Source organism: Electrophorus electricus, chromosome 15, assembly GCF_041902795.1.
Source record: "Electrophorus electricus isolate QZ-2024a chromosome 15, ASM4190279v1, whole genome shotgun sequence".
Taxonomy (NCBI): Eukaryota; Metazoa; Chordata; class Actinopteri; order Gymnotiformes; family Gymnotidae; genus Electrophorus; species Electrophorus electricus.
Genome location: NC_137511.1, coordinates 5,805,001 through 5,830,000, shown reverse-complemented (window position 1 = coordinate 5,830,000; position 25,000 = coordinate 5,805,001). Strand labels below are relative to the sequence as shown.

The 25,000-nt window shown below is 49.7% G+C and overlaps 1 protein-coding gene across 8 annotated transcripts in view; it reads right to left on the bottom strand.

Moving 5' to 3' along the window:
• vti1a (vesicle transport through interaction with t-SNAREs 1A) overlaps window positions 1-25,000 on the bottom strand; it is a 105,789-nt gene that overhangs the window by 11,360 nt on the left and 69,429 nt on the right. The window lies entirely within an intron of this gene.

Below are 25,000 nucleotides of genomic sequence, written 5' to 3'. Positions count from 1 at the left end.
GAGAGAGAAAATACGTACTCATTGGAGAAAACGGAGACCTTGACTCTCTCCTCGTCACCCCCGCTCTCTTTCACTCTCATTCTCTCACTTGTTTATCTGTTATCGAGTCATAATTACCCAGCGATACGTTCAGAGGACAGTTAGGAGCTGTCACTCATCTAGGGTGCACGATCTTGGCGGTCGAATGAGGAGCAGTAACCCCCCAAGCCAGAAGTCTGTTTATGACATGGAGAATCTAAAAGTGATAAATGGAGAATAAAAAGCCCTCTGGTCGCAGAATCTTGTCTCGGTCTCCTCCGCTCTGGTCTGCCGAGCCCAATCTCCCCGTCCACCACTAGTATTTTAACATCGCTTCCCACCGCAAAAACCTGCAGAAAGTTCTCCGCGCGCGGTCCCTCGGCTGAACTAAAGGAAGGATAATGTCATTCCACATCCCTCGACTTGACACTACAAGGGAGGTTTTAGTCATTCTAAATAATCCATGCCATTGCATTAAAATTGCAGGCCCTTCAAGCCTGCACTTCGCACCAATCCCACAGCCGAACTCTGGACTACGGAATCGTGTCCCCAGCTTGATTATATTAAAGAAAGAGAGGGTGCAAGGTGGAGAGTGAGGGAGGAGGGAAGGAGAGAGAGAGAGAGAGAGAGAGAGGCGCTATATGTAGAAATGACTGCTAGGTTGTAGGGATGGCCGGATGGAGAGATGGCTGGTTGGGTGGATGAGTGCAGTGGCTGAGCAGGTGCGAGTGTTCTGAGTGACACTAATTCACTAATGATTACTGGCCTCACTCAGCGATGGCAGCGATTGAAACTCAGGCCACTAGTTTGTTGTAATAACTACATTATTGACTTGTTGCTCCAGCTCCATTTGGTTATTGCCCTGGAGGCTGGAATCAATAGACTCAGCACTGAATCTGACTAATCAGACCCTGCAGCCTTTCAGGGTCAAGCTGAAGAAAACTCCAGAAAATCTATTCTACCAAAGAGACTGAGAAAGAGAGAGAGCAGAGGGGGGATATCGAGGAAGGGTATGGAAAACATACCGACTGCTGTGGCAAATAATCGACAAAAATTGTTCTGCTGATGTCTAAACCCATGAGCGAAGAAACACAGACAGACTGACGAATGTAAATCTACAGATACAGATAGATGAAGAGAGAAACAGAGTGTGGGGAGGGGGCGAGTATGTGTGTATTTAAACGTGTGTGTGTGGGGGGGGGGGTTGACAGAGAAAGCGTGAGAAAGCAAAAGAGTGAGAGAAGGGTGAGAGGTGAGATGGTGAGAGGTGAGCACTTCTTCCCCATGACTCCAGAGTTCAGGGGTTCCAGGGCTAGTTCAGTGTTCAGTGACTTTTTTGCAAACTGGTGTCAAGGAGGAAGTCAATTCATTTTTTTTATGGTAAAAATCAATTATATAACTAGTGGAACACTGAATTACTGCATGTTTTGTAGTAATTCATGTACGAGAGGCATATTCAAATACATTGATTCTAAGCCAGGCTAACAAGGCATGAGTGCGCTGTCAGTGTTTGTGGATTCGTATTCTGTGAATTTAAGCAAGTTCTCCCTCTGATAGACTCTCTCTCCAGCACCATACATGCACAATATCATACACAGACAGAGGGACACTATGGAAAATTCATAAGGGAAAGAAAATCAATAATTTATACCAAAGTCAAGCAGTAGGGTTTCTTCCCCTCCACTTACAGCTTCTGCAGCAAGAGTTTTGTGTGAGTGTGTATGTGTGTGTGTGTGTGTGTGCGCGTGTGTGTATGTGTGTGTGTGCGCGTGTGTGTGTGCGCGTGTGTGTATGTGTGTGTGTGCGTGTGTGTGTGTGTGTGTGTGTATGTGTGTGTGTGTGTATGTGTGTGTGTGTGTGTGTGTATGTGTGTGTGTGTGTGCGCGTGTGTATATGTGTGTGTATGTGTGTGTGTATGTGTGTGTGTGTGTGTATGTGTGTGTGTGTGTGTGTGTATGTGTGTGTGTGTGTGTGTGTGCGCGTGTATCCAGACAGTGAAGGAAAAGAAGAGTAACGGTGGAAGAAACTCAATGCATTTTCTGTGTTCTCTCAGAGAGACAGAGAGAGATAGAGACAGAGGTAGAGAGGTGAGGGGAGGGGAGGGGAGGGGAGGTGAGGGGAGGGCAGTGACACAGAGAGAGATAGAGACAGAGGTAGAGAGGTGAGGGGAGGGGAGGGGAGGGCAGTGACACAGAGAGAGATAGAGACAGAGGTAGAGAGGTGAGGGGAGGGGAGGGGAGGGGAGTGACACAGAGAGCCCCCTCTCTTCACCACCTCCTCCCTGAAAACAAACACAAACTTCAGCCTCGTCTCTGTGGCTGCTGATGTTCCACTTTGTTCACTTTCTTCTGCCATTTTCTCGGTGCCCTGCTGTCCAACGTGGTTTCACTTACACGGACACTTTCCCACTCTTCACACGTCCATCTCCCCACAGCACCAGTGTGGACTCAAGAGACTGAGAGGAACCTAGCTACTGCCTCTTGCTCTCACCCACTCCCTCTCTCACTCCCTGGCTCACCCTCCCTCACACCCTCTTAACTCTCTCCCTCACCTTTTCTCGTACACAAACACAGCAGAAAACATGGACAAAGCTCTAAGACAATCATCTGGACACTCCTTTATCCAGGGACCACATGAGAGATGCTACAGACTACCACGTATAGCACCAGTTTAAAAACCGCCCGAGTTCCTTAGTGTACACAGGTACCGGCGTCTAAGGCCCAATTAACCGCTTCTCATTCTGATCATTCGTTCACAGCCGTGAGGCCTGCAGGCTCATTCCGCTCAGAGCTGCATGGTCTACATGGACAGGCAAGTGCTGTTCGGATACATTAGAGCTCCTGCTCAGTGATCAAACCAGCCTGCAGCACCTGGGTCACACAGGGGCTAACCCGCACAGGCCAGCAATGCAGCTTTTAAACACCTGTATGCAAAGTGCCTTTTACACAGGGGAGAGACAGAGAAAGAGAGAGAGAGAGAGAGAGAGAGATTTAGTAGCACAGGAAGGGCAAGACTGGAGAGGGAGTGAGAGAGAGAGAGAGAAAGAGAGAAAAGGAGGGGAACGTGCACCTACAGTACTGCTGGTCAGCTCTTTAGCAGTCATGGACAGGCTAGGAGCTGTGATAAGCTGCAGTGTTGTACAGTAGATCAGCTGTTTGGTCCTACAGAGAGAACGAGCGCTTTAACACTGCACAGGATTAGCTCCAGCAAAGACCTACATGATACCATCAGTGCCGCAGCACAGACAGCCGTCGGCATTCGACTACCAGTTTCCCTTCTTAAATCTCTAAATTATGCATGTAGACTCCCCCATTCATCACAAACAAGAATAAGACAAACATGACCACAGTCATGTGAACATATGTGCACATACACATAAAAACAAATAAACAATCATGCACATAAACACACTCGCCCACACACACACACACACACACAGACACACAGACACACACAAACCAGGTGACCCAAGTCATGGCTTCTAAGACCTGCTCAATAAATGATTCAGACCACAGCACCCCAAGAACTACTACTCCAAAGCACCCCAAGAAAGTCACAGACATGTAAGAACCCATACACTGCTCTATGCCAGCCAGCAAGGCACAGCAATGGCAGCAGGTATAAGGCCAACGTTCTGCTGTCTGCTAAACAGAACCATGCCTCCGTTAGCGAGGAGCAGCAGAAGAAAGCGGGTGCCGAGTGACTGCGCTTCTCCCCCCCTCCACTGCTTGGTTAACCAACTGACCCGAAGTCAAAGGAGCCTTTGTGAGGAAATTCTGGCACACGGCCAATCAGATCCTCAGGCTTGTCTGTCTCCAAGCGGGAAATGGTGCCCCTGGTATGTGGTGAGCAGCAGAATGCACAGACACGCCGGCAGACTATAAGCTAATGCTGTCCCTTGCTCTGCCCAGTTCCACAACACTGCGCTGAGGAGAAAATTACTTATATGGCCCTACACCCGAACACCTGACTGCCGAACTACTGGACTGGCCTCTGCATGGCCTGACACCCACAGCCTGCTAGTTACAACACGCGCACACACACACACGCACACACACACACACACACACACACACACACACACACACACACACACACACACACACACACACACACACACACACACACACACACACACGCTGGTTTTGCTAACCCAGAAAACAATGAAACCAGGGTTTCTACAGACAGCAAGGCTTCATAACTGTATACGGTTGTCAGTGCCAGTTCTTCTGTGAGCTGGGAGGACAGACTGAAACCCAGGATGGTGCCGACATTTTCTCCAGGAACCTGATAAACCTGATGGGGATAGTGGTGGGAAGAGTGTGGGGGGTGAGGCTGAGGGTGTAAGGTTACGGGTGTGGTTTAAAAAAATAAAGATACAAGTTTTCAGCCTAATGGTATCAATTTCTCCAATGTGAACTTGGGGACTGCCTATCTTTTACATGCCACTCACACACACACACACACACACACACACACAGCAAATTGTATTCTTACATTAATGGCAATGTTAATTTTAGAAAAAAACAAAACAAAACGAATGTTGTCATAAACATGAGACATTTAGAGGGTGGAGGTGCGTCCAGTGTCTGCCTGCGCCTGACGTCTGTGCCTCCATGGCCTTCTGTTACCTCAGCAGCTCTTCTGCCTGCCACTCCGAGAGCCCAAATCAAAATCAGCCCTACTGATCCATATCTCTCTCGCTTACACACACACACACACACACACACACACACACACACACACACACACACAAACTGCAGCACATTGAAAACCACCTGTATCACTTATATTGCCCGCTAAAGCATGATGTTAATTATTGCTGTCATCTTCTATCATGGCTTTGTCTACACAACAAAGCCTGTTTGTAACCAGATGAATGTCAGTCTAGACAATGTGAGGTCACCTTAATGGCTGACAGTACTCATTGGTGCAAGCTTTTTTCTTTTTTTCTTTTTTTTTTTTAAACAGCTCACCAGTGAGACTTATAAAAGTGTAATCAAAATGATAACCTACGTTTCTATCTCTAAATCTCCACTGGGTTTTTTTGTGAGATCCTTCCTGTGATAGTGGAAAGTTAACCCTGGCTTTAGACCTGGAGCCAAAGCTCTGAGAACTCAAGAGAGGGGAAACACACACTGTCTGCTAGAATCACCCTCATCCTTCTCTACTCCTTTATTTGGGTTAAATGCCTCAGCTCATCACTGCCCACCCCCCAACACACACACACACACACACACACACACACACACACACACACACACACACACACACACACACACACACACACACACACACACCCACACCAAGGAGAGCAAGAATGAAAGTCTGATGGGAGGGCAGGCTGCCTTTTCATCAAAAGAATGAGAGAAATTCACAAGGAAAACTGTTTGAGAGAGAACGAGAAGTTAGATAGAGGAGAACACAGTGGGGGTTAAATAAAGGAGAACAAAGGGTGGGTTAGATAGTGAAGAGCACAGGGGGGTTAGATAGAGAAGAACACGGGATGGGTTAGATAGAGGAGAACACGGGGGGTTAGATAGAGGAGAACAGGGGGACGTTGGATAGAGGAGAACACGGGGAGGTTAGATAGAGGAGAACACAGGGGGGTTAGATAGAGGAGAACACGGGGGGGTTAGATAGAGGAGAACACGGAGGGGTTAGATAGAGGAGAACACGGGGGGTTAGATAGAGGAGAACAGGGGGGCGTTGGACAGAGGAGAACACGGGGGGGTTAGATAGAGGAGAACAGGGCGGCGTTGGATAGAGGAGAACATGGGATGGGTTAGATAGAGAAGAACAAGGGGGGGTTAGATAGAGGAGAACATGGGATGGGTTAGATAGAGGAGAACATGGGGGGTTAGACAGAGGAGAACGCGGGATGGGTTAGACAGAGGAGAACAAGGGATGGGTTAGACAGAGGAGAACAAGGGATGGGTTAGACAGAGGAGAACAAGGGATGGGTTAGACAGAGGAGAACAAGGGATGGGTTAGATAGAGGAGAACGCGGGATGGGTTAGACAGAGGAGAACAAGGGATGGGTTAGGTAGAGGAGAACATGGGATGGGTTAGACAGAGGAGAACACGGGATGGGTTAGATAGAGGAGAACACGAGATGGGTTAGACAGAGGAGAACATGGGATGGGTTAGACAGAGGAGAACATGGGATGGGTTAGACAGAGGAGAACAGGGGGGGTTCAAGGGAGGGGCCAGAGCCGCAGATCTGGGCCTGAACACTGGCCAGCTGCTCATTTAGCTAAAGACTGCAGTTAAGATGGCTGCTGAGGGCAGCATGGCATTGGGGGGGAGTGTGGGTCAGCATTCAGAGTTGGCCTTGCTATTCCAGCTCCTGGCCACTGCTGCGCTTAATGAGAGGGAAACTTGTGTTTGGGGAAATCTAATTTAAGGCCCTTGTTTGTTTTTCTGGCCTTATTTTGAAAGGCAGGCAGGCATTGAAAGATCTTTTTGCTTTTTTTCCCCCCTTTTCCCTTCGCCTCTCTCCTTCTCTTGAGACAGGAGCCTCCAGCAGTGAGCTCCGCTCAGGATGTGCAACACCCGGAGAAAGGCGCAAATAATCGCACACCTTCAACGGCGCCACTCTCTGAGCTTCACGTAATTAATTGCGAGGTTACTTTCCATGTCAGCGAAGCATATGTACTCATATGCACATGTACGCATATGCAACGCAAATAATAACTAACAGCCATCCTCTTCCTAATTGAGCCTTATTCCCTGTGGGGGTGGGGGTGGGGGGCTTGGGGATGGCAGGCGTTAATTAATCCTGGTTTTTTAAAAAAAAAGTAAATGACATTCATTAGCGGAGACTGCAGCCAAGCAAGACTATTTACATGGCAATAATCTGGCCGCCTCTGCCAGCGCTCTTTTAAACTACGGAAATAACAGAGAGAGGACGAGTCCAATCATCCAGCTCCTCCTGCATTCACTTCCACAACAATTAAAACAGAGGAACAGATGGAGCTGGGGCTGTGTGAGCACACTCACACACGCGCTTCATCTCCTCCTTCCACCGATACTCGCACACACACACACACACACACACGTTCCTAGAGGAAGGCACACAAAAGCAAAGAAACATACCTTACATCTGATAGAATGTAAACACACTTTAATAAACTGTTACTATAGTGATATATAATAACGGTACACAAGCTTATACATCAAAAAATGACCTGCAAACAAACTAGTATACAGATTACTGAAGCCTAGAGGTACAGCATGTGATTTCCATGTTCTGCCTATATTGGTTTCTTGCTGGTGGAGGTGTGTTTGCACACATGGATTGTGATGACATAGCAATAAGAATCTACTGTGTCTCCTCTCCTGCCTGGACTCAATAAGACTCAGTAAGACTGAGACTCATACTGCTGCAAACAACTGAATAGTCAGTCACAGCCTCTTCATAGAAGATCATTAGGACACAATGCTTTTTCTCTCATCTTCTCTCTCTGTCTTTCTCTCTTCTCTGCCTCAAACACACACACACACACACACACACACACACACACACACACACACACACACACACACACACACGCGCGCGCGCGCGCACACACGCGCACGCACTCACTCACAAATGCATTTGTTCTAAATTGTTATAGCTTTCCTAAGAACCACTTAAGAGATGTATTGTGAAACAGGTATCAATTATACAGGACACTTGTCACAGAACTGGGGAGAAGCTTGTCGATAAAATAAGAAATGAAGGGTTCGTTTGATCCGGCAGAGGGAGAGGTGTGGATCCAGGCGCGTGCTAACCTGTTCCCTCGGCCCTGCTGAGGAAGGACTTGCATTGTCCTTCACTTAGACTCAGTTTCAAACATCATGGAACCTGGAGCTTTGTAGACATCGATACGGAGGTGCAGACTCCAGAACATAGCGGACTGCAGTAGAGGGGAAAAATGCTTTTAAAATTTCATACTGATAAATAATGCTCTTTAAGAGGAGGAAGGCTGATGTATCTCTCCTGAATAGCATGTGTGGATATATGCTTAGCGGGCTAGATTAATCTCAGCTACTATTGACAGCTTGTTTCCAGGCTACGATCAAACGTTCCTCTGACATGCTCTTCAATGTGCCTCCCTCCCTCCCTCCCTCTCCCTCTCCCTCTCTCTCCATTTCTTTCTGCCTCTCTCTCTCTCTCTCTCTCTCTCTCAGCCGCGAGTCAGCTCTGACAGTCTCAGAGGCCGTTTCAAAGATGGGGCCGACTCGTGTCAAGCCGCCATAAAGGGAGATAAAACAGGAGCCGCCACGCAGTCCATTTAGTCGCCATCATTATGCTTTTATGTAGAACCCCTCTGCTGGAGATGGAGGGTGCGGGCCGAGGGCGTCACGCCGCGCCACAAAGCCTCGCGCCTCACAAGGCTTTCCGCGTGCAGGAAGAGGAGGACGGATCTACACGGTAAGCGTGCGCGCCCATGCGAGACAAAGCCGCGCCCCGAGCCCAGCGCGTTTGCGGCCCTGCGTGACCTGAATCTGGGGGCTGTGTGCAGCGGGTTGCAGTCACGAAAGCTGAGAGCGTGGCCATTGTCCCACCTGTTACCGATCTTTGTCACACTAAGTACAATGCTTAAGGTATCGGTCCTGCGGGAACGTCACACGGGGAGGGGAGGCCGGGCAGGGCTGCGTGCCTGGGCCCTGCAGGACCCCCCGAGCTGGGCCGCGAGACCGGGAGAGTCCGGCCATGAAGCACGCACCTTGCGGCAGGCGACGGGATGGGATGGGATGGGATGGGATGGAGGGGGATCCGGTGACGGCGATGCCGATGGCCAGGCTGGGCCGGCTCCAGAGCTAATCCCTCTCCTCCCACAGATCCCCTTACATGGGCAGGACAAAGGAGGCACACAAAACCCTAGCTGCGCTCAGTACATGCTGCCGGGTCATTGAGTTACTTGCACCTGATACACTACCCAAGTGTGGTGTGCTGTTACGCAATTTCAGGTCACTACTCACACTACACGTATGATGACAGACGGTGCACAACAATAGCATTAAATGACCAGCATGCAACGCTCAGCGTGAGCTACAATTGGCATGTTACTGGTAGCTGTTCAGAATGAGAACAACGCCAGCAGCGAGATTCTTCCGCGCGGTGATGGGAATGGCCAGAAGAAGAGAGGGACCTTTTCGCCAGCATCCGACCAGTCAAAGCTTTTCCTGGAATCCGATAAAAACTGGGGCGTGCTCTCTCCATCTAGTCTCTCTGACCCCTCTGCGTTAAGATCGATCTGCTTATCTGCCAGATCAAAGGCACTCGCCGACCATGTACATTTAACCTTACCCAGGTCCTCCCACATCATGTCTAAATATTAATGATAATAAAGTCTCACACGCATCTTGTGTTAGCCAATTATGCTGTGTATTGATCTGCGCCTCTCCCGGCCAATTAAAACGCAGACGTTATAATGCATTTGGGCACATCAAAGGGAGGCTTCATTGATCCGGTCCTGGATGTTAGCGTTTACCGTTAGGAAGGGAGGCAGAAAACATTTGATTCAGCAGGATGGAGAGGAAATGCTCAGGCCCGAGTGCGGGTGCTCGCTGAGCTGCAGCTCGATACCGCGCCCAGCGGGCTGGCTGAAAGGACACCCAGCACCACCCGAGCAGCTCACACCAACTGGGAGTTTTCGGCTGGACAGCCGAGGCAGTGGACACTGCTGATGACAAGCACAGATCTAAATGCTACGATTTGATTAAGCTCATGTCCAGATGCACAGCCTGCTACTGGATTACCAAATGTTACTTTAAAGATGCTTTCAAACGCATCGATGGTGATGTGTTGTGTGGTTTTTAAAAAACCCGATTTCGAAAAGACATCACCGCCCTACCTAGAGGACCGTATGTCTCTCCCCCAGCCAACAACAGCTGAGTGATTTGAAGCCTTTAAGTGCAGGGCAGACGATGAGCATGAGGTGTTACAGTGGGACTGTGACCATTTCTTACAGCTTTCACTACTGGGATCAAATCCTTCCCAGTGTCAAACCGCTCCTTTGGCCCTTCACCTCCAATCAGCGCCTGCAGTCAGCTGGAACCACAGGACGTTCCCTCGTTAGCTCAGCCCGTGGTGCCGTGAAAACACTAATGACCCTTTAGGCCCGCAAAAGCCTCCCCTGTGGGCCCCTGTCCTCGGTTGAGTGGGAGTGCGGCACGAGGTGCGGCCTAGAGGAGGGCCTGGCGCTCGTGCGGCTGGTGCAGGGAAAGAGAACGGCGGGCCTTCTGGCCGAACCGTGTGGGGGCCGCGTCACGCCGCGGCTGAACCGCACGTGTTAATGAGCTCCCCTCTTCACTGGAGACATTCGGAGTTAGACTTCACGCGCATTAGGTCGTCTAAAGACCACGTGTGGCATTAGAAGGCAGCAGGATTAAAGGTGAACAGGCACAGAGGCTGTGGGAGAGAAATGAATCATTCCTCTGAATGAATAAAAAAAAAAAAAAAAAGACAACACTGGTAAATAAGAACCACTCGTTGCCGAGCGCAGCGAAAAACAAAAACAATGGCACGCGTCTTTTTGCATTATATGGTGGCCGGGGGTGGTCTCGCTCTGTGATGGGGCTCACACTGGCCTGGTCCTCACTGCCCCCTTTGTGCTGGACTGGGGGTGAGGGTCAGCACAAAGGGCCCGTTGAAGGCCCGAGAACACAGCCTGGCTCTGAGGCCCGGCCCGAGCACTGCCAGACGAAGCCTATTCAGGCCAGGAGAGACCGTGGCCCTGGCAGGAGAAGCTCCACAAGGAGCCCTATCAAAACAAAACAAACAAAGCTCAAAGCAAGCAAACAAGTGGAGAAAGAGGGAGATGAAGTGCGGTGGATGCGGCGGTTGAATAGGAACCTTGAGGCGCGATACCAGAGGAGCGCAGATGCAGGAGGAATAGACGGGGCCACAATCGGCGGCGCGCACAAACAGGGCTCTTAACTGGGCGAGAGATGCAGCGATTTATCCTCAGAAGTGGAGTCGGGCTCCTCTGGACGAGGCACGCGGTCGGTGTCTCTGAGGAGCGCCATCGGGATGAATGGGGCAGCGCGGCCCTCCACCCTGCGACTGTTTATGTTTAAGGGACAACGTGGGCCACGTCTGCCTCTTCTGACAACAAAGCACAGGGTCAGGGCCCTTCCCACGGAAAGAGGGCAGTCCCGCTTGGAGAGAGACCACACTCGACGGATAAAAGAGCGCACCTATTTCCCTCTGGTTTGCTGAATGAGTAGTCCAGGGGGTCTCGGAGCTCCCGTGGTGCGCGTTGGAGTCCAAAGTGGAGTTAATGTTACAAGATGCTACATGAACACTCCCCTAGGCTGTGTTTGTCTTGGTTTAAACAGGACTCTATACATGCCACTTCAGATCTACAGAGGAGAGGCCAAAAGTTCTCAACTTTGGGATATTGACATTATACTGTTTGTCCTTGGGGTGCCTCACATTTACTCTGTGCCTCATACACTACCAAGAGCTATAATTAAAGATTTGTGAAAGGAAAGCAGTGTTTAAGATGGTTTACGCGAAGCCCGTCCTGAAATGCTTGACCACAGGGTAGTTTTTAGACAAGACGCTTGGCATTCGTGTCTTATTAAATAAAGCGCATGCTAGCCAGGGAGCTCGAACATGGAGTCACAGAGCCTCTCTGTGTATGCGGGTGCAGCAGGAGAGACGCTTCACTACGGGTACGCAGGAAGGGAGAAAAGCACACTCCTTGGCCGTGCCAAGCACCCACTCGCACGAGTGTGCCACACAGGTAAATTCTCAGGTCAGCTGAGGTGTGGGGCCTGAACCCAGTCAGCAAATAGGATGGGAAAGTGACAGCAGCCTGCCAGGCCAGCGTGCTAACGTTCTCACAACTTCATCCTAACATCTTGACAATGTTAGCACTGGCGCCATCAGTGCCTGGCCAACAGTCAGGAAGCACCACTGTGACCAAACAAACAAAGAAATACACAAACACACTGACCCGGTCACCATGCCCAGTGGGATCTGAACACAGAGATTTGGGCTTTGCTCATTTCAGACTCTGGCATATACAAGAACATACAAGCTTTCGACATGTCAACATCTCGTTTTCTCAAAATGACAAACACACGCATGCATGCATGCGTACACAGTCAACTTATACATGTATCAGTGGTAAATTCTATAAGGGCTAAGCCCAAGCATTCAACATGGCCAGTCAAGTGTTCTAACAGCCAGTCCTAATCTCAACTCCTATAAATAAAAGGAAGTAATTTAGCTCGTTTTCTTTTAATGCAAAACACACACACACACACACACACACGTCTAATGTCATTCATACATTTTTGAGATATGAGGGCGCTGTGGTGGCATCTGAATGTCTGAAGATATTTAATTACAGACTTATTGTGAATGAAGCCTGTCCCTTTGAGAATGCGTGTGATTAAGATTGCATGTGTGTGTGTGCGTGTGTGTGGCAGGAGCAAAGTCCAGGTAATTATTCTAAGTTTAGGAGGTAAGAGGGAGCGGAGCAGACTGCCTATGTGACCTCAGCTTGCTGAGTCAATAAGAACATGCCACACGAGTGCCAAAACAGCTCCTTCACGGCCCATTGTGAGTGCTAACTCAGTTAACTCAGCCAGGGAATAAAGGTTCATGTGGCATGTAGGCGCTCTCGCACTGCCAGGGTTTGTAAGGAAGATGAATCATCAAAAATACTAGTGTAGAAAAGGAGAGGTCCCCGTGGAAGGTTTTACATGTCTTTACTTCTGTACTTTTATAACAAGGGAGAAGAACTTCCCCTTCTCTGTGGGAAAAAAAAAGGCCCAGCATCTGTAATTACAACATGTACTTCTGTGAGTAAATCAAAATTTTAACTTAAACATCGTGGCACTTTAAAACAAACGTGAGAAGAAGAAAGTCCCTTCCCGCCTGCTACAGCGGGAGGAGGGCAGGCTCGTCTCTTTTGGGAGTTGGCAGTGCTGCCGTCCAGTGAGACAGGTAGCGACAGGGTGCTGTTGACCCTGGAGGTGCTAACAAACGCAGGCGTCGCAGAGGGGGGTACAGAAGGGCTAGAGACTGGGCTCCAGCTGGCAGGCTTCCCACCGTAGCACCCAGACCAGCCGCCTCGCCAGCCCAGACAGGCGGCCGAGGGCCAGCAGGCAGTGCCAGCTGGGCAGACGCCCTGCTGTGGAGTGCTGCACTCCAAACAAACAAAAGCCAAACAGGCCGCAGACCTGTTATTAGCCTGCGCCAGCGCACCGGGCCTCTAATTATCGCTGACTCAGGATCAGCACATACCACGCCGCATTCCACATGGAGACCTGCTCAGGGCCGGACAGCGCTCAGCCGACGGAGTCCAAACTAACTGCGCGGAAGTTCCGCATGTCTCGGAGACTGCCAGGCCTACATTCCAGAGTCACCCGCCTTTATCCACACTAACGTCACTCCGTAAGTTCCTGACAGCGAAAATTAATGCCACATGCGACGAGGCAGACCGGAGAGGGACGATGAGGAGTGGTGCGGAAAAGAGAACGCTGCACAAATTTTATATTCCCGCGTGGCTGAAAACAAACAAAACCAACCTTATGCTGCCTGCTGTCTGAGTAAATGAGCAAAGTATAAAGATTTAGTGTTTAAGTGGACTGCCTCCACATAATCCAATAGTCGTTCCTCGAATGAAGGTCTTTTTTTTCCCTCAATGGTCATGCTATGGCAATTTACAGAGCAACAAAACATCTAATGAGAAAAGCATTTGGATGCAACCTCAGCACATAAAGAGAAATTGCGAGAACCTTGACCCGGCTCACAGTGTCACAACACGGCCTCTTCCTCACGCCTGGAAGCACGGCGCTTTCTTCTTACTACAAGGAAAAGGCCAAAACATGTTAAGACTGCCTTTGTTCACAACTAGACCCACAAAGAATTTCAAGACTGACGAGAGTTTTCAAATAGGGGATGGTAAGCGATTCACACGGGTGAAGATTCCCTTCAACCTCACCTGCTCACATATAAGAATATCATCTTCAATTCCACTTGGCTTGTTTTTTAGAATGCAGGAGACCCATGTTTATCGGGGCCTATTTGGTCTCGAATACTGTAGTGTGTTGTTCATGAAACACCAAACCCTGACCTGTAAAGGCCGAAAGCTTCCCACATTTCACAACAGCTATGAAATGATGGAACAATCGCTCGAGCCTGTCCACTGGAGGGCTTACAGACACACTCCATAAAGCTCCTTTGAGTTGTGCTCTCACTTAGAGAGACAGCGCAACCTTGCTTTTGTTTCTTACAAAGACAAAAATAAAAAAAAAGAGGTTTGAGTTTACTAGACAAAGATAACTTGCAAGAGTCCTCCACTGTCAGTCAAAGACAGGGAGGCCTTTCTTCTGCTTGCCATTGGATAATTCTGGAACAACAGCAGCCTTAATGAGCAGATGAGGTGAGTTATAAAGTCTTCAGTTGCCTCAGGGCCTTCATCGGGTTGCTGGTACGCGTGTGCGCGTGCACACACACACACACACACACACACACACACACACACACACACACACACATCAAGAGAGCCCATCACTTGGTGACACTGAGCGTTCTATCAAGTCTATCAAGTTCATTTAAAGACAAAAAAAACATTAATTGGACAAATGAAGAAAAAGGGGGAGGAGAAAGGGGGATGACAGACAGTGAGGCGAAAGAGGGAGGGAGAGGGAGACAGAGAGAGAGATGGATGGATGGGGGAGGGAAAGAGAGAGAGAGAGAGAGAGAGAGGTAGGTTCTGTGCTTTTGCTTGACATAATCAACAGATCTGCACTCTCACTTCTGCCTTAGCTCACGCTCTCCATCCAGCAGAGCAGAGCCCCGTCTGTCTCAGGGAGAGCATTTACTCATACTCCACCTCCATGCACAAGCCCGGCAGAATGGAGATGCAGCCTGAACTCATCACACACAGTTTGGCTAGAACAAATTACCAGTAGTATGGGACTCACACTAAGAAGGGCCACACAGAGCAGCTATGAGCATGGACAACATCATCTAACGTGTTTGTCCAGTTCTTGCCTTCCTCTACTGCTGCGAGGTTCTGATCAAGCAGGAAGCCATGAAGGATCTTTAAAGCCCCTTCTGAAAAGCTGCAGGCTTCTCTCGGCTCAGCTGTTGCGCTCCATATCTGCTCCACTGGTGGAGCAGGTTGGGCACAGTACTTGTAACACCATGGTCGTGAGTTCAGTCCCCCGAAGGTGCATGCACGGCGAATAAAGAGTATGTAAGTCACTCTGGAGATCACGATGATGCCGGGCCAGGTTTCACAGGATGGGAATGAGGCAGAAACCGTTTTAATCCAGGGAGAACAAAAAATGCTGATATTCAGGAAGCATCTCAGTGATCCCCAAGCTTTCTGGAGTTCTATGGGCAGATGGGTATAAAGAGGAATTTTCTGCACAGCATGGGTCCTATTATTTCATGCATAAAGTTAACACGGTGATGTCTGTAGAAAGATCAAACTAACAGTCAAACATGGAGGTGTTGTGGGATTCTCTGTGCTACTTCGGCACCTGGACAATACGCCAAGAAAGTACGAATTCTGTCCGCATCGGTAAACTATGAAGGAGAATGTCCATCCACGCATCCCCAAGTGGAAGCATTTCGAAGTCTTAGGCTACCTTTGTCCACCTACCCGAGCTGTTTACTAGACATACGATATCACATTTTGTCCAAATGACCCAAAAGACTCTACACGATAAAAATGTATTAGCAGAAAAAGTACATGAATTAAACCAAACTCTAGGTGTGGGAGCCCAAACCACAGAAATGCCTTGTAGCGTGCATGGTGAAGGTAGGTTCGCCACTGTGAGCGGCTCACGCTGAGGAGCGGAGCTGGATGTGCAGCGCTGGGTCAGAACGATTTAGAGCTCAGGAAGGCCGAGCCCAGGTGAAGCTGCCTATGGCACGGACACGCGGAGGTGAGGAGGGGTCATGTCCTGCCCCCAAACACCCTAACGTTTTAGTTTTAAACCAGTTTTAAACATAGGGTTCAGTCTTAAATGAGGAGGAGAAGGAACGAGTCCGTGTGCCACAATTGAAAGGTTGGAATCGCATTAGATCACTCCAAATCCAGAGGAATCATTAAACTAACTAGCAATTTAAAAGTATGCCCTGAAACGTCCTGTGAACATTTTTGAAGCAGCTTTTCTGATCTGCCACTTAGACGTTTGATAAACCTGATGATTGTATTCTGTCATTACAAAATTAGTCTGACCATTTAAAAAGGTTGATAGACTATCATCAAAAACAAAAAAATAGTTATACTAAAAAAGTACTCAAATTCCCAACTGAAGCAATTTAAATTTAATCCAGATTAGCACTCTCAGTGCACAGCTACAGCTTTGAACAGTCTTGAAGGTGGTCCGCATCATCTGCGTAGCGCGGAGCAGTGGCCCGGGCCTAAATGAGCAGGGGCCAAGCCCTCAGTACCACGCTGCTCCTCTCCCATGCTCCCCCTCAAAGAAAGGGAGTCTTTCATTCCACGGTCAGTACAAGAGACGCAGCATGTCGCGCATACACACGCGCACCCATACAAAGACGCACATGCAAAGGTGCACAAATTATTATTTTTTTCATTTGGTGGAGAGACTCTTAGGAAGAGTGGTAACACTGATATTACAATCTATAGAGTAAATAAATAATTTTAAAACTTTTTTTTTTTTTTTTTTTAATACTTCAGGCTTGTATGCAATGACAAAAACAGATCCATAAGGCATCGAATAAAGAGAGTTAATGATGGAAGACACTCTAAACACAGGGCAGTCTTAAATCCACTGTGCGTTGTCCACTCTCCATGTGCACTTCAGTCCATGTGCTTACTCCCGATGGTCATTTATTAGCCTGTAATAATGATATTTCCATTCATTATATTAATGATATACACACCACACAGAGCCAAGCATCCTATTGATGTCCTTTTTTTCAGTACAGAACTATGGCACCACTGCCGCTTATATATGTTCAGTGGAGTCCAGCATTACTGACTCCTTTGGTAAAGATGAACAAATGATGGCCATATTTGAAGAATTGAAGTTTGTCATTGATGAGCCTTATCTTACACTTACACGACACATCTCGCACACCTACATGAGAGACCACTCAGGGAAGTAAAACAGCTCAAAGAAAAAACTTTTTTTTTCCAGAACTGGCTTACAGTCAGGTTTCCTGCTTTGAATGTAGTACTTTGAGCATGCGTACTTAGCCAAAATAAACCAGAGATGTCGCTTACAATGCTGGAAGAGGTGTGAGAGCTTATTTAGAGACTCCATTCTCCACTTAGCCTATAGGTTTTCAATGGGCATGGAAAAATGTTTATCCATTTATATTTTTATATATATATATATATATCCCCCCCCTTTTAAACAACTTTATCTCACTGAAAGGGCAGCATTCTCTTGTTCATTCAGCATCAGATCAAATTGTTAAACAACAGAGTCGTTCTTTATCATGGGCCTTTCTTGTTCGTCTTTACCACCACTGCCAATGGTTCTGGAGGCCACTGTACATTTCAACGTGCTCTCACTAGACCGCGAACAATGGAGTGACTCACTGCGCCTGCAAAGCGCTTCCAGTCTCTGGGACAGAGAGGAGAATACAGGACGATGCAGAGACATCACAAAACACTACATCACAGCGGTGGGAAGGCGGGGGGTAATGAAATGGCAGCCTGGCAGGTCTTGGTAGTATTAATAAGAGAAGAATAGCCCTCGCCTGCCCGTCCTCTCTGTCTCTCCCCGTGTTTCCAGTGGCAGGGCTCTGGTGGTCACACATTCTTCAGGCCATGGCGGGCTGCCACGCGGCTCCGGCCAGGAAGAGGACAATGCAGCACCCAGAATTACCGACAGGCAGGCGAAGGAGGTTGCGATAGGTTCTAATTGCTTCAAAATGCCCAGAAGAAGCTTCCATTATCTGTTTAAATGGGCCGTTAATGGGTCCGGAGGAGAGGGGGAGAGAATGGGAGAGTGGGCGCGCGAGGGGCCAGGCGCGAGGACGGGCGCTACACGCCGCCTCATTATTTCCCATCTTGACGGATGCCCGAGCTCACCCCTAGCCTGAATGGGCCTGCTCTGAATGAGTTATCATGCAGCAAAGACACACGCACATGCGGATACACACACACACACAGACACACATGCACATCCAGTCATCCGCATACCACTTTTTTGAAAGAGGAAAAAAAAAAAAAAAAAAAAAAGAACAGGAATTTACCTGATAATTGAACAAACAAATTCAGCGAAAACGAGAATTGTCCTGTCTGCATACCTGGCCTCCTCGCTCAGGACATTCTCTTTTTGGCTTGCAGGAATTATCTGTTGCCAGTTTGACTTTCAATTTCCACAAAGGCATAACTCGCTGCTGACGTCATCCGATCCGTTTTTATTTATTTATTTTTGAGCTTCACTAGACCACACAAAGAACATGATCACTGTGTCTATTTCTGGCGGTTGCTGTCGGTGTGCGTGCGTGTGTTTTTAAGCTCCGCTCACATCCAGGAATTGATTTAGGTCATGCTTTTCCACGGTCTCTGCTTCTCTCAGCGCCTCACAAGCAGGAGATGCTACAGAAGGCCACATCCGCAGTCGCCGTGACGAGATCCTGAGATCCTTCCCCGCCGTCAATCAAAAAGTTACGTGGAAGTTTTTTTTTTTCTTCCCTCCCCCTTGAACGTGTTTCCCTTTCTCTCTTCCTCTCTGCTCCTGGCGGTGAATCAGGGGGCCCTGCATGGCGACAGCTGCCCGATTCCAGATCAAACGCGCATGCCCTCGCAGTGACACAGCAGCTACTTCAAGAGGGAGGCAGCCAGTGATCTCAAAGCAGCGGTGCTAACGTCCTGTCGAGAGGCACCTTTGCCGGGACGGGCGATGCTCAGACGACTACGCCGCACCTCAGTGTCACCCACGGTTGACCCCGCTGACTTAAAACACTGGAAAAGTGTGAGAAATGGGACGGGACCAAGACCAAACAGGACACTTGATCTTTTCGTGCCGGCTGCGTTAGCTGGGAAGGTCAACAACCGGCAAATACAATGCACCATTATGGCGGCCGACATTGCTGGAACACGCTGCCATTTTAACGGTACGGCACCCTTGAACGCGCACTTTCCTAAGCGAAACAGAAGCAGTAGTATAAACATTACTAAGCATAATGGAGCTAGGGAGAGATAGGTAGAGTTCTGCCTTTCCTTCAGACCAATACATTCCTAATGTAAAAGCACAGCACTTTCTCCCCTGTCAGAGCTGGCTTCCTCTGAACCGCACGCTTGTTTGTGTGTGTGTGCGCCTTCTCCAAAGCGGGCGCTCAGCACACACTAATAGGAGTGGGAAAGACACACAGAGTTTAGGTGTTGCTATTACCTGAGTGGCTCTCAGCAGCAGGTAATGAGGCTGAGGCGTGTGTGCCACAGGGGCTCATCCAGAGGCCTGTCAACAGCCCAGCAGCCTGCCACGCACACGCGCGCGCGCACACGCGCCCCTCAGAAACTCATGAAACTGTACAGATCTCACATATGCATATAGACACTCAAATATGCGCTCACGCTATGGAGCCATCCAGAGTTATTATCCAACATGTGACTGACTAGCCCGAAACAGCGCATAAGAGAAGCTGCTGTTTCCCATAAAACCCGTGCGGCCCAGTCGCCGGAGAAACGGTAAATGGGAACGCCGTAAGGCTAACCGCACTTTCCTTGAACTATAAAGTAATGGTCTGATCCGTATAGACGACCCCTGTAAGGGGAACTGGGGCCATCTGGCAAAGGTCAGGAGTGAAGAGTGCTCCAAGGTGTTCCGAGGCAGCCGCGTGGTGCTGTGTGTGTGTCAGCTCCAGACGCTCCAGACACTCTGAGTGAAATGTTGTGACACACTAGATGTTCTACATTTCTGCTGTCTAAAATAAACCTGACGGGCCGCATTCCAAATAAGTGCCGAACACCGCAGAGTCGAAAAAGCATGGCCAGACTCGGCGCATATGAGAAACTGGAGACGCACCTGCTCACACATCTAGACAGAAATGCACACACAGACACACACGTGCGCACACACACAACTGACTACTTCACGTTTGTCCACAGAATATATAGAATGTGGAAGAGGAAGCCAGCGTCCTGTGTTGCAGGCCTCTTGGTGGGGCTGTGCTACGTGCACAGAGCGCTACGTGGAGCAGAGCGGCCGGCCCGGCGTGGCGGCCGGTTGGGGGCGGGCCCTTCGGCGACGTGGGGGGCACGCAGAATGCCGACCACTCCAAGTGCCTGGCCAAGGCCTCGTAAAACGGCACACAAAGAGCACAGGAACACGTGTCATGGGAGCCTCAGAGGGAAATTAAGTCAAAAGGTTATCAGCCATGCGGGATAAACAGAGAGATGGAGAGGGGGTGGGGGTTGGCCTTTCCACTGCCACTCACAAACGGGATCAGAGGAGTGCCCGGAAAAGGGACGTCCAGTGGGAGGGCCCTCGAGGCTCCAGGGAGAGTCGCCGACAGAAATGAAGCCAAACTCCCTTCTTGCGCTCGTGCGACCCCTCGGTCAGACGAGTTCAGTGAGGCTCAAGAATACATCTCCCAAAAGTCAGGCCTGTGATATAAACGAAACCGGCCGATCCAAACTCAGAGCTCAGAAATGGCTGATATAATATGGTAAAAGAGGAAAGGCATCCTCTAGAGCTGTATTTTTAGCAGGTTCACAGTTCCCCACTGTCTGCGAGTAAATGAAGCCATGGTGCAGTCTTGCCTGGTTAGGCTGTTCTAACTGGCCGTTGTTAGCATTCAACCTGAAGACGCTCTCTATATGAAAATAAGCTAAAAAAGACACGCGTCTTCTCTGGGTCTGTAGAAACCATATATTAACAAGGTGGCTGTATAAAACAAATTCATATCTATGCCTCCTTAAGTGATGCACTCTGTACAGAATTATTGGTTAAACAGTTTTTCAGAAGCCAAAAGAAAATCCACATTTGTAAAATTACTGTAAATTTCAAGCCATACAGAGCATGGAGGAGATCTCCCAACAAACATTTGGGGCATTTGGTATTTTGAAGTTCAGAGCTCAGAGCACTGACATTCTGGTGGACAACCTAAGCATAAGGTTCTTTCAAATATTACAGAGCATAGGGTTATGAGTCTACAAAGTCTTGTGTGTGCGCGTGTGTGTGTATGTGTGTGTGTGTGTGTGTGTGTGTGTGTGTGTGCTTGTTTGTTTGTGTGTGTGTGTGTGTGTGTGTGCGTGCGTGTGTGTTTATGTGCGTGTGTGTTTATGTGTGTGTGTGTGTGTGTGTGTGTGTGTGTGTGTGTGCGTGGGAGACGGAGCACTCTGCCCCCGTCCCCTCTCCACCCAGACAGACTTCTTGCTCCCTTGGCTCTGGCATGCTAACGAGCCGCTCCCCCTGGCTTCTCAGAAAGATGGAGAAACCAAATAAATAAAAGAAAAAAAAAGCGATTGGATGCATGCAGAACTATAATTTGCTATATCTTTCAGCTCCAATTAAAAATAATATCAAATCTTTTTGTTCGGATTTACAACAAGACTTCAAGAGGGCCCCCAAGACTCCCCATGCCACCCACTTACGCTCCTGAATCCCATTAATTATATGACCTACATATCAGATCGTTAATATTCCAGGCTGGGAGAGAGACTGCAAGCCGATAGTGTGGAAGTCTAAATTTGGAGCTGTTCAGGACATCACAGCTCCCCACAGCCGACGCGTTTCTGGGGTGTGCTCTTTGATCTCCTGCCTCCTGACATTGTTTGCAAATGTCTGTTTAATGGGACTGGCAAACACAAGACACAGTCACACTTGAGTTTTCAAACAGTCCCATTTCATCTCCACCCCCCCCCCCCACCCCAACTCTGTTCTCAGACCCCTGATAGGATGATTGTCAGCGTGCGGTTGAAGGTGAGGGAGAGAAAACCAAAGAGGAGAGGTGACAACTGCACTAGCTGATGTCGTACGTACATGCGCAGAAGCACTGCCTTCGTGTGACTGCTAACGTGGCCAGAGTGTAGCTGGACAGCCAGCAGATAAGGTTAATTACGCTATGAAATCTTAGATTTGCACAGGAAGGTCATATGAACATATTGCAAAAATATCTAGGAGGGTAAAGACATAGAAAACATGGAACCACTGGAGGTTTATGAAAACACAATGACCAGGTACTAGGGCTGAGCACACCCACACACACACCCACACACCCACACACACATATCCAAACACACAGGGGGCTGATCTCTTAATCAGTGTCCAGTTCATCTGTCCTCTGAAGGCTTCTCTGTGGCCTGGCTGCTGTATGCCGGAGCATGAATATGGAGCTCTTTTGCGATGCGGGACTTGCTTATGTTTTCTGTCTGATATCTCTGCCCCATTCCCATTTCAAAGGGAGGTCCACCCAGGGGTTTGACGTTTTGATCTGGCTGGCGATGGATTCGACCACCTGCATGTGCTATCAGGGCCTGGCCTGGCTGGATCCCCTGCCGCAGGGAGCCCAGGCTGAGAGCCACGCACCGAGCTGGCCACTGCCACCCCCCCAGGATCAGCTGGAGGCCCTCTGCCCACACTCCGTCTCCACAAGCAGCATGCCGCTGCCATTTCGTGCATCCAGCAAAAATTTGGGTATGAAACCTTACAAGAGAAAAATAAGCAGGTAAAATATCTGTGTGGTAACTAGAGGACAGACACACACACTCACACTCACTCACACTCACACACACTCACGGCACAGGTCCATCAAAACACTGAGCTACGATGCGTACACATGCCCCCTTACAGTAAGACAATGAGCTGTTAAACTTTTTCAGAATCCCCAGTGTCATTTCTACCTAATCTGGGCTCAGTCTGGGACCTCGGTGCAGCTCTGCTCCTCACCCCACGTACCCCGCACCGCGCCCTCCGCCTGGGCTCAGTCTGGGACCTCGGTGCAGCTCTGCTCCTCACCCCACGTACCCCGCACCGCGCCCTCCGCCTGGGCTCAGTCTGGGACCTCGGTGCAGCTCTGCTCCTCACCCCACGTACCCCGCACCGCGCCCTCCGCCTGGGCTCAGTCTGGGACCTCGGTGCAGCTCTGCTCCTCACCCCACGTACCCCGCACCGCGCCTCCGCCTGGGCTCAGTCTGGGACCTCGGTGCAGCTCTGCTCCTCACCCCACGTACCCCGCACCGCGCCCTCCGCCTGGGCTCAGTCTGGGACCTCGGTGCAGCTCTGCTCCTCACCCCACGTACCCCGCACCGCGCCCTCCGCCTGGGCTCAGTCTGGGACCTCGGTGCAGCTCTGCTCCTCACCCCACGTACCCCGCACCGCGCCTCCGCCTGGGCTCAGTCTGGGACCTCGGTGCAGCTCTGCTCCTCACCCCACGTACCCCGCACCGCGCCCTCCGCCTGGGCTCAGTCTGGGACCTCGGTGCAGCTCTGCTCCTCACCCCACGTACCCCGCACCGCGCCTCCGCCTGGGCTCAGTCTGGGACCTCGGTGCAGCTCTGCTCCTCACCCCACGTACCCCGCACCGCGCCCTCCGCCTGGGCTCAGTCTGGGACCTCGGTGCAGCTCTGCTCCTCACCCCACGTACCCCGCACCGCGCCCTCCGCCTGGGCTCAGTCTGGGACCTCGGTGCAGCTCTGCTCCTCACCCCACGTACCCCACACCGCACCCACCGCCCTTGCCGACTGCTCTGAGGGCTTGATTGAATCGAGCAACTAGGCATTAAACAATCAACCATCAAGGCAAACATTTTAATTGATACGATTATTCTTTAATGATATTATGATTTCTTTAAGCAGGCATTAACATTAAAAGTTAATGAGATGACTATGACCATGACAATATAATTAAAACCCTCAGGAGTTCTCATGCTCAAATGAATAATTTACAGTGAGCAGGGAGGAGGCTCCCGGTACAGCCCTATGCTCGGAAGCCAGAACCAGGAGAAGGAAGAGCCGTGAGAGAGGAGAGCTTTCTCCCTGCTGGCCGCACTCACTTTGATTTGGGGGCCGCGCTATTAGCGAAGTGTATTTGGGTTGTGCCACTGTTAAGCGGCGGGTCTTTTGGGATACACGCTTGCTGTTTGATAGCGTGGTGTTGTAAACAGAGTTCTAGTCATCACGGAGCAGCGGGGCAGCAGGAATACTGGGGCTTCCTGCATGGTGTCAACACCACCTCTCCACTCCTTGTGTCCTGCTGGAGGAGCTCCTGCACACCCAGGCTGTGGGTCGGTGTGTTGTGTGGGGCACCCACACATCTCCTCACCTCGCCGCCCTCTTTAGATCCAACTCACAATCATGTTTATCACAGCGCGTTAATGCTCCGCCCTCAGTACCCGGTGGTGCCACGCTGAAGACTACCTGGATGAACACAGCGTGTGTGTGTGTGTGTGTGTGTGTGTGTGTGTGTGTGTGTGTGTGTGTGTTGGGAGGGGACGCTCTGAGCACATAAGTGCTAAGGTGGTGGTGGATTTGGGCTCAATTCCTCCCTCGGTTTTAAATAAAACACCATAATAAAATTCCATCTTCACATGCTGTTGCTAGTGGCATGAGTTACACCAGAGCAAGTGGTATGAGTTACACCAAAGTTACACCAGAGCTATTGGTATGAGTTACACCAGAGCTAAGGGTATGAGTAACACCAGAGTTACACCAGAGCTAGGCGTATGAGTTACATACTAAGAAAAGCATGAAGATTCCTGCTCTGCTACTCAGGTAAATATATCATTGACAAAAAAGAATATGAATCAAATGTCCAGACACTTAGGAAGCCAAAAAATGAACTGAATATGGGAGGAAACAAATAAAGCAAAAGAGAATTTGACCAGCAGTAAATAAGTGGGGAAGACAGAACGAGAGAGAGAGAGAGAATGAAAGATGTGTTTGTGTTTCATTCCTGCTTCTTCGCAGCCTCTAAATGACTCTGAGATGCTGTGCGGGTTTAATGCGGGACAGGGGCTTTATAGGGAGAGAGGCAGAGGTAGCAGGCTTTAGCCGGGCCCCGCACGGGGCGTGGGGCGCGGGGAGCAGGCA